Raw genomic sequence first — 12187 nt, forward strand, 5'->3', positions numbered from 1 at the left:
CTATCGGCGCAAACCATCGGACCTGAACATTTTTGAATTCAAAGTTTTGCTGTTCGGCTTTCGGCATTTTAATTATTGCTTGCGTGTTTTGATGGCATATTTCTTAATGTGTCTCATGTCGATTCAATGAGGTGCTGATGTGGAAACAGTTACGACACAAATGGTTGTCAATGCGCTGGTGTTTTTCAAGATATTTATGAATAAGTGCCTTGATATTTGTGATCAAGACATAGTGATGCATCGATCCATCACTTAGCACGAGCAGATCCAGAATAAAATTGTAGTTTTTTTAATTGATATGATATGCGGAAAGGACTCAGTTTCTTGTTCGTGTGTCGAAAAACATTAACGCGTACCATATTCAGCAGTTCAAATTTTTCCATTTGGTGAAAAGCCATGGGCATCATGAATTCACCAGCCGCTTGATTTGCTCCTGGATTTTCCGAACTATATATTATTGGATTTGTTTTTTGTCTCCACGAAGCATTGGCGGGTATCAACGGGGGTCCAAATGTGTTATGGTACTGAGTTGTATAGCAGTAGAAGAAATATTTCTTGTCTTGTCGGTTTCGAATATTCAACAGGTACTGACATTTTGCTAGCTCAGTAGGCAGAGCTAAATATGAAGAAGCAGCAATTGGTTTTGACCTGGCGAGCTTCAGTTCAATTTTTTGAATGCTATCTGCTGTCCAGCCGCTACCATGAGATGCAAAGTTGTTCAAGGCAAGCAGCATTTGTTCAACCATTCTAGCGAAACATGATTTACTCAAACCTGTGAAGTCGACCCGCTGCATTTTCGAGTTGATGTATATTTTAATGCAATCTGGCTGGCTGCTAGCATTTTCATTGCTCGATGGTTTTATGAGCTGTACCAGTGCGCTAAACTTAAGTTTTTGTGCATGGTTTTGGGTGTTGAGTTGAACAATGTTTTCAATCTCATCACGTTTGCTACGCATGAAACTTAGCAAGTCTATTTCATGTTCTCCCACTGGTATGTCACATGTTTTCAAAACACCGCCGAAAATTTGCTCGGACGGAAGAATCCCAGAACTTGGGTTGCTTTCGAGATCAGCGTGCCATACCGGCAGTCCATGATTTTTATTCATATGCTCCATGTACTTGAGGTTGTTTACAAAGAAATTGTTGCAGTAGAGACAATAGCGGGTATGTTTTAAGTTGTGTTGGTGTATCATATGCGTTTCGAGTTCTATGACTTTTTTGTGAGCAAACGCACATTCATCGCACTCGAATCGAATGGTTTGGGCGTATTGTTTTTGAATTGTTTGCATATGACGTCTGAGGCTGCGCTTATCTACGAGTTTTTTCTGACAAATTGTACACGTTTCAGCGTTCATTGTAAACGGTAAGTTTAGAAAGAGAGAAGGAATAGGAAATCAAAAAAAGGAAAACTACGAACAGGAAATGAAAATAGTTGAAGTACGAATTTAATTGTCGGCCAAACTGTAATTTAAACTTGTTTCATCCAATCAGATTGCGCGTCTTTTTTGTTTACTTTTGTAACAGAAAGCTACTGCTCCGCAAACAGCTGTAGAGGGGAACACACCGCGCAGACTGTTGTGTAAACAACACATAGGTTTATATGCTCAACGGTTTTTCAGCTTTTTGTTTGTTTAAAACAGGTGATAATGAGTTCACATCTTTACATCTTATTTGCCCAGCCTAATTTTGTTACGATGTACGACTATCTGATTAAAAAAATGAATATTGATTGTTTACTGTGATTTCACTACAATCCAAGCTTCAGCTGGGTTTATTTCAACCCAGTCTCATTTTGCTTATTTGTTTAAAACATTGTTTCGCATACTTGTTTGTTCATTGTCTGAAATTTAAGCAGCGCTTAATTCTGTCTCACAATGTTTCTCTAGTGCTAAGATGAATCAAGATGAATTAAGAACTCGTTTCAAGATAACAATATTATCATGCCTAAACATTGTGAAAAGCAACAAATACAACATTTACAATGAGTTTAAAGAGTTTTGTTGTACTTTAGAGTCGAGATAACTTGATGACCTTCTTCACGGGGGCATAACATTGGCTCAATGGAGGTGTTTCATTGATGCTGACATCATTAGTAAAGTTTTTGGCAAGCAACGGGAGGCTTTATGGGGTTTTTGTTTCTTCACTTGGCGACTGAAATAAATTCCAAAAACCAGATATTTGCTCAACTTCTTCTAGCTGCCCCAATTGATTCTCCCAGATTTCAATGCAGTCATGATCGTATCCTGCAAAAACTTTTCTTGTTCGCTTCGCCAATTTTTCCACGTCTTGCTTTTTTGTTTGAATGGGAGTAATACATCCATAAAATCGATGAGCATATGGAGACTCTTTTTGTCGTAACAATTTTTTTGGCGTTTTTGTAAGTTGAAATAAATCGTTATGTTTTGTGTATTCAAGTACTGGTTCAATGTAATTAACTGGAACAATAAAGCTATTTTTATGTGCCATAATTCTGTCTTGTCTTCAAAGCTTTCCTTCACAAGGACAAAAATTTTGAAGTTGTGACACATTCGCACAAGGGTTCGAGTGCCTCACTCACTTGTCTTTGCAATTTCTAAATATTCAGCAGCCATATTGCAGGTGATGGATAAACAATTGAGATGTTTTTGTTCCGATTTTACGGATTTAAACGATAACAAAGCAAACAGTTTTCTTTCAAAGGAAATTTTTATAAAGACTTAACAGCAGAGTCTAGAATCAATTCTAGTAACAACAGAAATAAAAATTTTTTTATACGGTATGGAACTGCAAAGAAAAGCAGGTTCGAAGACGAAAGCAAATTCTAGAAGGTTAAGTAACAAAAGACTTGCAGTAATGTAATAAGATGCCAAAGAACTATAGAATTTTCACAAAACTTATATTGAACAACAATAAAGAACAATGGCGGATAGATTAAAAAATTGTTGCAGACGTTTTTGCTTATTTGACTTAACCATTTCATCATTATTCCGTCATGGCTATAAATAGAATTATGTCATATTGAACTAAATTGAATTGGAGTGCTCTCGGGAAATATAAATAGACTCGAGGAGGCGATCTAATTTATGCATTGCTAATGAAAATTTGTCAGTTTTTAGACTTAAAGGTCGGGACTTGTAAAACTGTTTTCTGCTATGGCCTTTATAATGCTTGGCCCGGCGATGTTGCATTAGTGAATGGAAATTTTTAAATTGCCTTGGACAATTGTGACATTGAATGGGTCTTGATTCAGCAGGGTATATTTTTTCCGATCTTTTGAATTTCACATTTCGTATAAACGTCATAGCTTATATAGAGGAGCATAAATTTGTTTACACGCGTAGGGGGGTGGGTTTGTTTGCTCAGCTGTTATCTTGTCTAGACAAGTTGGCGTGGGATTTGAAATTGTTTACATTCCAATAAACAGTAATGTATTAGTCATTTATCATTGCAGATTACTTTGATACAGTTTGTCTCAATATATGTAACATTATGGGTAATGTTTTGTCTAAGGGTGCTGAGTACAGCGACTTTCATTTGCATATCTCGCTCAATGAAAAACGGCTTGTTAGGGCTGCTGTTAAAACGTATCGTACCACTAGCACCTATTTATCCTTGAAATTGTTTAAACGTAATAGTGAACAGGTCGATTGGGATTTCAATCAAAAAGTTACACTTTTGGCACGACAGTTTCGGTTGATATGTCGGAACATAGAAAAACTAGAACAAATGCTTGATCAACCAGTTGGACTGATCGACTCAATTCTAAAACCGGATTCAACTGATGAATCAAAGCGTCCAGGAAAACGGGCCGGCAAAACACCGACTCAGTACCAAAAAAGATACCAAAAACATCTGTAAAAGTCAAGGAGGTTTCGGAATGATTTCTATTATACCTTTTTCTTCTGTCTTTGTTTATGCATTCATAGTTAGTTCATTAGCTTTTCATTTTTTGTTCGTTATGGTTGAGGCAATGTATGAGAACAGTCCTGAATATTTCAAGAAATTTCAAAAACGCTTCAAGTACAATATTTGTGAGACGAAGCCAAAACTTGACAACACAACAATTGAAAACTATGCATATGGTTATCATTCATCTGCCACAGTTATCAAAGGTTGTACATTTGGCTCCAATCATTATCATGTTATGTATGAATTTGGTTCGCAGGTTGATAATATATTCGATTCTCTTTATATACCTGCGGTGATATCGTGTCTCGTTAACTGTTTCAAATTACTTATTCAGCCTACTCAAAAAGACTTTGTTAAACGTGGTGCAATAATTTCACGACTACATGTTGCTGTTGAATACCTTTCAAAATCAACTTCTTCTTCAATTACCAAGAACCAGAAACAACTTCCAGCACCCTTGAGTGAGGCAACAGCGAAATGTATTAGTACTTTTTGACGGTCAACAAACGTTTTTCTACAGTCCCTGATGAAACTATGAAACGATTATGTCAGCTTATGATAGGTGAACACTCCTCACCTCTTTATCAGATAATGGATATTCTGCTTAGTGGCCACGGGAGTTTTGTGCGAGAAACCTAAAACTCTTTCATAACCTTTCAATTTTGTAAAAATTGATATTCAAAAAAATGTTGTTGTTGTTTCAAAATTAAATTAACTTTTACTTCATATGTTTTACAAAAGCTAGCAACTCTAATTCATATATATCAGATATAAATGGAAATTTCTCACTATAAAAATAATGAATAATATATATGCAAAATAAACCACAAAGCTGGGAGTCTGAGGATTGCAATGGAGACTGAATATCTCTTCTATGTTCCTTGTTATCCATCCTTATCTCCAAGTCTTCAGACTGTTGTAAACGGTTGAAAATATCCTTGTAGGCAGTCAAGGGTAAAGCCAATGGATCTGCAAAATATGTTTTTGGGTATGCATATCGTTTAGCTAGCACTACCCAGTGGTTTCCAATAGAGCTGGATCGTGATGCATTAAAAATAATAAATGTGTTGGTTGGCAAGATCTGAGGATAATTATCAGCGGCATAAACCCCTCTGGATTTGAATTTGTTGTGTTTACACTTTTTCACTTGAAGATGAATTTGGTCTTCGTCCATTAGTATGTGATCATGGGAAGAGCGTTTTCAGATGCGTTTCTTGCTTCTTCTCCAAGAAAAAAGATTTCAACCTTATGAGCTAACGCTGCATCGAACTTGAGTTCGACAGACAATGATGAATTTGTGAGCTCTGGATGAATAGTCATGAGTTGCCTCTTGAGTGCTGGTCAGATCAAATACCATTATATAATGGTTTACGAACTCACTCAGAGGTATTCCGTGGCCATTTTTTACATAAGCTAATGTACTCATTGAATTGTAGCACAACCTCTTGTTGTCATTTGTTGACATTGGAGTTCCAGCAGTGGCAAAACCATTTCGATAAATGGTTATCTCTCTTAAACCAAATTTTTGATAATGGAATGGATTAGCGGTGTTGGTGCCGATGAAAGCTGTACCAACGCATAATGCAACAATGATTCTTCTGATTGGCTCTTTAGTGAAAATCTTCTCATGTTTCCAGCTTTGTTGGCCTGTTGTAGCCAAGAATGTTTTGGTAATTACTTCATTGTTTCGGTAAATTGCCGGAGTTTTCAATAATGTCTTCTCAATTGCACCTAAAACATTATCTGACACCGTGATCTTCCTGATAAACAAATTAGCCTCATCTATTTTAACCGTGTTGTGTTTCGCTGCGTCTTGCAGAAACAGTACAGTCGGCGAAAAGTGAATGAAGGATATCATTAGCAAAATATGGAAGATCACTGGCATTAGCGTCACCAGCTGTGTAGCGCAAATCCGTTTCATCTGTTTGAAGTATTCGACACTTGATCTCCAGGTAAACTTTTTGCAAGTCAATAAAATTGTTGCGATCACAAACAACTTCAAATTCCAATGATGATCCTGAAGGCGAATAAAGCGGTCCTGTTGTTTGCTCGAATGATTGATCAAATGTTACCAGCAAAGGTGGTTTTTCAAAAAAGTCTAAAGAACTGTGAGTGACTTCAGATGGTATCACAATATTAGTTCGCATTTTTCCCTTGCGAGAAAAAATCCAGACGACTCCTTTTCGGACGGTCTTTTTGAGAAATGATTCTTCTGGTTGAGATTTTTCGTTGTTTGTTTGAACGAAGTCTTGTGTATTGTCGTCTTTTTCGTCTAATTATTTTACGACTTGATGCAATACGTCAGTGCTTGTTTTGCTGACTTCCTTCTGGTTGCAACTTCTAATAACTCCGGTGCTCCTTGAACCAATAAATCACGACCAATCTTTTTTGCTGCGGGCCAGAGAAATTTGCGTGCTAATGGCAGAGCAACTCTTCCAATACCTTCAGCAAGGGCTCCAAAACCGCTGCCTCTTTGTCTGTAGTGTCCGGAGAAATGCGGCATTGATTGAGATGCCTGATTGCTGTAGTATGCCTCCATATTAAAATTTTTTTTGGAATTTTAAACTGACTATAACTTTTCCGGTTCTAGTAAAAGGAATTAGTTTTCCAGTTTCGTTTCTCAACTCTACCTGGATGTTCTGAATGTTGTTTGATATTATTGGCTTGTAATCCAAATTTGTGTAGGACTTGTGGTGTATGGGTGTCACTGTGTTTATGCTACCGTTTCTCAAACGTCTTTCAGACTCAATGATTTTTATTACCGGAGCTCTCACATCACCAACGTTCTGATGTTCAATTATATCAATGTATACAAATATTAGCTGTGATCCGCAAGTAATATCAACTGGAAAATCTCCAACATTTCTGTTAAAAGAGTTGCTTGAATTTTCTGACTTGTAACCAATATGAATAAAACCTTGATTCGAAATATCTCTTATTCCTTTAAAACCAAAAAAACTGGGCACTTCTTCATCTTCGAATGACAAACCTTCGTTAGGTCCAAAATGAAAAACTAACTTTTGCGCTACAGTGTCAAAATCATAGTCAAACTGTTTCAATTGAGCGATTTGAAAAATTTCTTCCAGAAGCTCTTCTGAACTGTTGTATATACCTTTGCGAATTCTTCGAAGTTGTCCAGTGCGATTATGTGAAGCATCAAGTTCAGCGCCAGAACTGACATACGCAACTATTTTGGCTGAGTTTACATTATTGATGTTTGATGGAAAAGATATTGAAGCAAGGGCAACTTGCCAATCTCCATCTAACTGAAATGGTTGGGCGAGTTGATTTCGAACTTTACCATAGTATTGTTGGTAAAAATTCCCATTGATGCATTTGATATCAAATCAATTGTAAATTCTTTATGAAAACTAATGTTTAGTCTTCGACAGGAAGAACGTTCACTTGGACTAATTCTGGTTCATAAAATTTACCTTCACTTATAACGTTGTTTGCATCTATAAGATTGTATGTTCGTGGACTGAGGTTGGCAACCTTGAATACTGTGTAATTTTGTTTATAACCATTCCTATATATTTCGTCTGGTTTTGGTCTCCTTCGTCGTATTTTGGCCTGTAATTTTTTGTGCTAATTGCTAGGGATATTAGAAACGGATATAAATGACTAATTGCTAGGGATATAAATGAGAAATATTTATTCATATTTTTTGAAAGTTTTTTTTAGGTGCAAATTAGGTAACACGATTATCACGACTGTTTTTAGTATTTACAAACTGGGGCAATTCCTTAATATAAGTCCAAGTCCAATTTTTCCTCCAGGTATTTGTGAATGATGTTTTTGAGCGACCGAATATTCCTCTCAGCAAATGCCGACTTGGTTTCGTTTTCGATTTTATATAAATGAATATTCTTTTTTTCATAAAATTTTTTGAATTCACCTTTAAACTCCGATCCCTTGTCTGTCCAAACCCTTTCTGGTTTTTTCTGTTTGATCATTTTGAACGCTTCAACAGCGTCGTTTGCATATGAAGCCTTCATTGGTTGCACTCGTAGGTATCGCGATAAATTATCAACAGCCACCAGCAAATATTTGACTCCATTGTTTTATTGGACAACTTCATCCATATACGCCACATCGACAGACCAGATTTTGTTTATTCTGTATGCAACAGCTTTTAGTCTCGGAAAAGTGTTTCTGAATTGTCTGTATTTTGTGTATGAGGCTTTTGACTGAAGGTATTGAACCACTTTGGATCTTGGTAAACCGCTGGCTTTCTTCAAATTAGCGATGCTACCAAAAGCTGTACTACCTTTTGTGTATAATTTGTTCAATTGTTTAACGTGAGAGGAAGCAATTTGTCCACGAGCTAGACGGTTGGGTTTCGTCTTTTGCATCTTCAAAGCTTCATTCATCTTCGCCAGAAGCTTTTGATTCTTCTGTTCTCGAGACTCCTGATTCTTCGTTTTCTGGTTCATCCTCAAACAACTGTAACTTTTCGTTTAGTGATAAGGCAAGAAATTTGTTTGCGTATGTATAACAAGTTAATTGTGAATTGATATCTAGAAAGGTCAGGACTTTGTAATGTTCAAGTGAAAGCTTAGATGTTGTTTGTTGTAGATCGTAAAGAAAATCTGCGACAAGAATTCCCGTGCTTGACTTATTAACCATTAGTCTTGATGTCTGATCCAGCGATAGAGACTCTGACTCTACTATTTTTCCCAATATTATGCTCGATTTTTCAAACTTTTTTCTGTCAAGGTGTTTAATATATCTCAAAACTTGCTCCCTGATTTCAGTTGAAATTTTTGTATCAATTTTGTCATCTCTAGTCTCATTCAACTCATCTTTGACATTCTCCACAACATTATCTGTCTGCTGTTGCGTGTCTTGTTGCGTGGTAGAAGGTGCTGGTGGAGACTTGCTTCTTTGCAACAGTGAAATTTGTTTTGCTTGCTCTCGGACATTTTTATTGTTGAGAAGTTGAGCAATTCGAGGTTGTTCATTCGCATACATTTGGCGAGGAATTAGCACAAGCTCTTCAGTGTGCATTTTGCTCCAGAAACACAATACAAGGTAACTCAATGAGTTTAAGAAGACGGATTCCAGAATCTGATTGGAAAATTTTGATTCTCTCTCTTTTTTCAACTCGCCTGTCTGCAAGTTTTCGTAGTGATTTCTCGAATTTTTTCAATTTGACTTTATTGATTGGTACTACTCCAGAGAGTACGTTTATCACACAGTCACTCAAAAACCAAATGAAATCGCCCTGTTGTATTGTTTTTATTTGAGCGGTTTTCTCATTCCTCTTATTTGCCCATTGCTTGAGCTTAAGCAAATGTTTCTTTTTCATTTGTAATTGTTGTAATGACTGCTTCAGGGGACGAAATGTAAAAAATAGAAGGATCCGGTCCAATTAGTTTCAATGAAAAACGTAAACCCTGGCTGGTTTTTGGGTCGAGGTTAATCATCAAATGTCCAAAGGGCTCCGCAGTTGCTAGTTTGTATGCTTCTTTTATCAGTTGGAGACAATTCAACTGTTTTTCAAGATATTCAATTTGTTGAATGTCACAAAGCGACTTGAATAGTATTATGTGTGTTATATTCAGATCAATGGTTCTGTAGCATTTGCTTTGATGGAACAAATTATGCTTGACGTATATAACATGTAATTTGCGATGACGTCCTGAGGTAGCTATTTTTACAAGTTCTGTATCGTTGAAGATTTCTTCACATGAATCGTCATAGATAAGCAGACAATGTGATAAATTTTTTGTTATGTCAAAGCCTGAGTATTTTAGAAACTCAATCCCTGGTATAACTTGTTGCATATCTTTGAAAAGTGGTTGGAACTCTTTGTAAAAATAATAAATTTTTTCAAAGCGTGGATAAAAGCTCGAACTTTTTAGCATTCGAAACAAGAGTTCTGTTTTACTACAACCACTTGGTCCTACAATTGACATGAATACCCTGTCATGTGTAAGAATAACTTTGTTCATGGTTTGGGATTAGGTAAAATGTAACCAACTAAACTCGATAAGAGAGCAATCCAAATTGATTTCTCTTCACAGCTTTCTGATAATAGAAAGAGCATAGAGAAGCAAAGAATGATCATTAAGACAATGATACTAAATTGAACAAAAAATATTACTTCGGACCTTGGCACTGTTGAATTTGAACAAAAAGGCCATTGGGACCTATTCTTGTTGTTTACATCGAAGACTAAATTACTGATACCGGTGTCAACCTCGTCTCTTTGATTCATTGGAGAAAAATAATTAATTGAAAAGTGAATTGAAACAAAAATGATATAAAATATTAAATTTTTGAATTATTCACTGGGCAACTTTTTCATGTACCAGAACTCAAACAAATTGAAATCTTTAATATGACTTTTTATCTCTAGTTTATAACAAACGGTTGATGAGTCATTTTCGTCGAACGATGGTTGATTGAAGACTTTTTCAAATTCGGGGTGCTCCAAGACATATAATCGCAACTCAGTCGGCATCTCATTAAGTGATAGCTCACGTTCTGGTGGTGTTTTTTTCAATCTAAATTGAGGAACTTTTTTGTCCGCCCATTGCTTCCAACGTGGGATTCGCTGCTCTTTGGGGGACTGCATAGGCTTCTGGTTTGTTTTGTTCATAGCCATAATTGAACTGATTCCGATGTTCTCGAGCTCTCTGTTTATTTTTTACGTACAGTTGGAAGTGATAGAAATTATCTATCACGGGCAGGAAAGCCCTAAAGCTGTCTAGCTTGTCGGGAGAAAAAGTAATGGTTGCAAAATAACGTTTTGCTGCTGCGCTATAAAGCGAGTTGTAACGTGGTTGTTGTGCTGTGTTTGGCTTATTGTTGAGATAGTTCGTTCGGTTCTGTTGATCACTTGAAAAATTATTCTGTATTGGTGGAGAGGGATCCTGAACTCTGTTGAATATTACAATCAGCTGGTCGTCAAGTGGAATCAAGCAAGTGAATATCTTCAAGTTGTCTGCAAGATAGGTTGTTAAAAATACTGTCTTCTTTGTGCATCACTTTGTGTCCACTGTGAAAACATTTTTGCTTTACGTTCCGCGCAGTGATTTGATAATAGATCGTTTGTTGAACGAAAGTTTGAATGAAGATAACAGGAGGGAACTTGTTCTTCTGATATTATCTCTGAGATTCGGGGACAATTTAGATCCTCCAGATTATAAACAGTTTTTTGTAAAAGCTTACTGAGGAGCTTACACTTTTCAATGCCTTTGGCAAAAAAATTTTCCCGTGTGAATCGGAAACTGAAACTCAGGCAGATTGTTTTCAAATCACAGTAAGGTATATCACCTTCGTCCCAATCAAGACCGTGTAGGTTATTGGTCAACCAAATAACAGTTTGCCTATCGTGTGCGGGTAAATCAGCGAATTTAAGTGGGGGTTTGAAAAATACTGTATCGTTGTAACTGGAACATAAACTGAATTCTTTTATAATGAATCCAAGTGACTTAAGTTTGAAACCTTCGAGATCGAGGACAATTATATTTGTGGTTTTGCTGCCAAAATTTTCTAGCATTCCAATTCATGAAATAAATGTGAATGAAAGATTTTCACTGATAGAATGAATAATATTCCTCTCAGGTGTCCAAAAAGACAATTGTTTACTGGTGAGTAACGGAAAACGTAAACATTTCCAGGGCCTTTGTTTCTGCAATCTTTTATAAATTCAGCGGCGTCATGCAATGCAGCATGAAGTCGTAGCATTTTGCTCGGTTTCAATAAGGGATCTAGTCTTGAATTATCAATTCCAATGAAACCACCATAGTGTCTAAATTTAAGTGCTATTTCTCCGTCAACTTCTGGGTCTAACAAAGAACAAGCGGCTACGAAATATAATTGTCGATGAGATATGTGTGTATAATTTATGTTACCTCTCAGTGTTAAAATTTTTTCATGAATGAGCTTGATGTCTTTTGTTCCTATTGTGCTTATTATTAACTGAACGTGAGCGTTTAGAGTTTTTGTTTATAAATCTTTCAATTCTGATTGGTTGTCAACTTGAATAATAAATCAAGCACTGCGATTGGTCAATTTAGTTTGGAAAGTGTTGTGACCCTGAACATGTTTGCACATGATCCGATCACTCTCCAATTGATATATCATTAATGATTTTATACATCTACTAACAAGTTAGTTGTTTTACTGTTGTTTTCACCAATTTATGTATGCATTTATGGACATAAGTTATTATGACCATAATTGTGTTCATATTTAGGTAAAAATTTGTTTTTCTTATACAAATCTGTATGTATGTATGTATGTATGTATGTATGTGCGTATGTATGTATGTATGTATGTATGTATG

The sequence above is a fragment of the Convolutriloba macropyga genome, chromosome 6, assembly GCF_964194025.1.
Source record: "Convolutriloba macropyga chromosome 6, txConMacr16.3, whole genome shotgun sequence".
Lineage (NCBI taxonomy): Eukaryota > Metazoa > Xenacoelomorpha > Acoela > Convolutidae > Convolutriloba > Convolutriloba macropyga.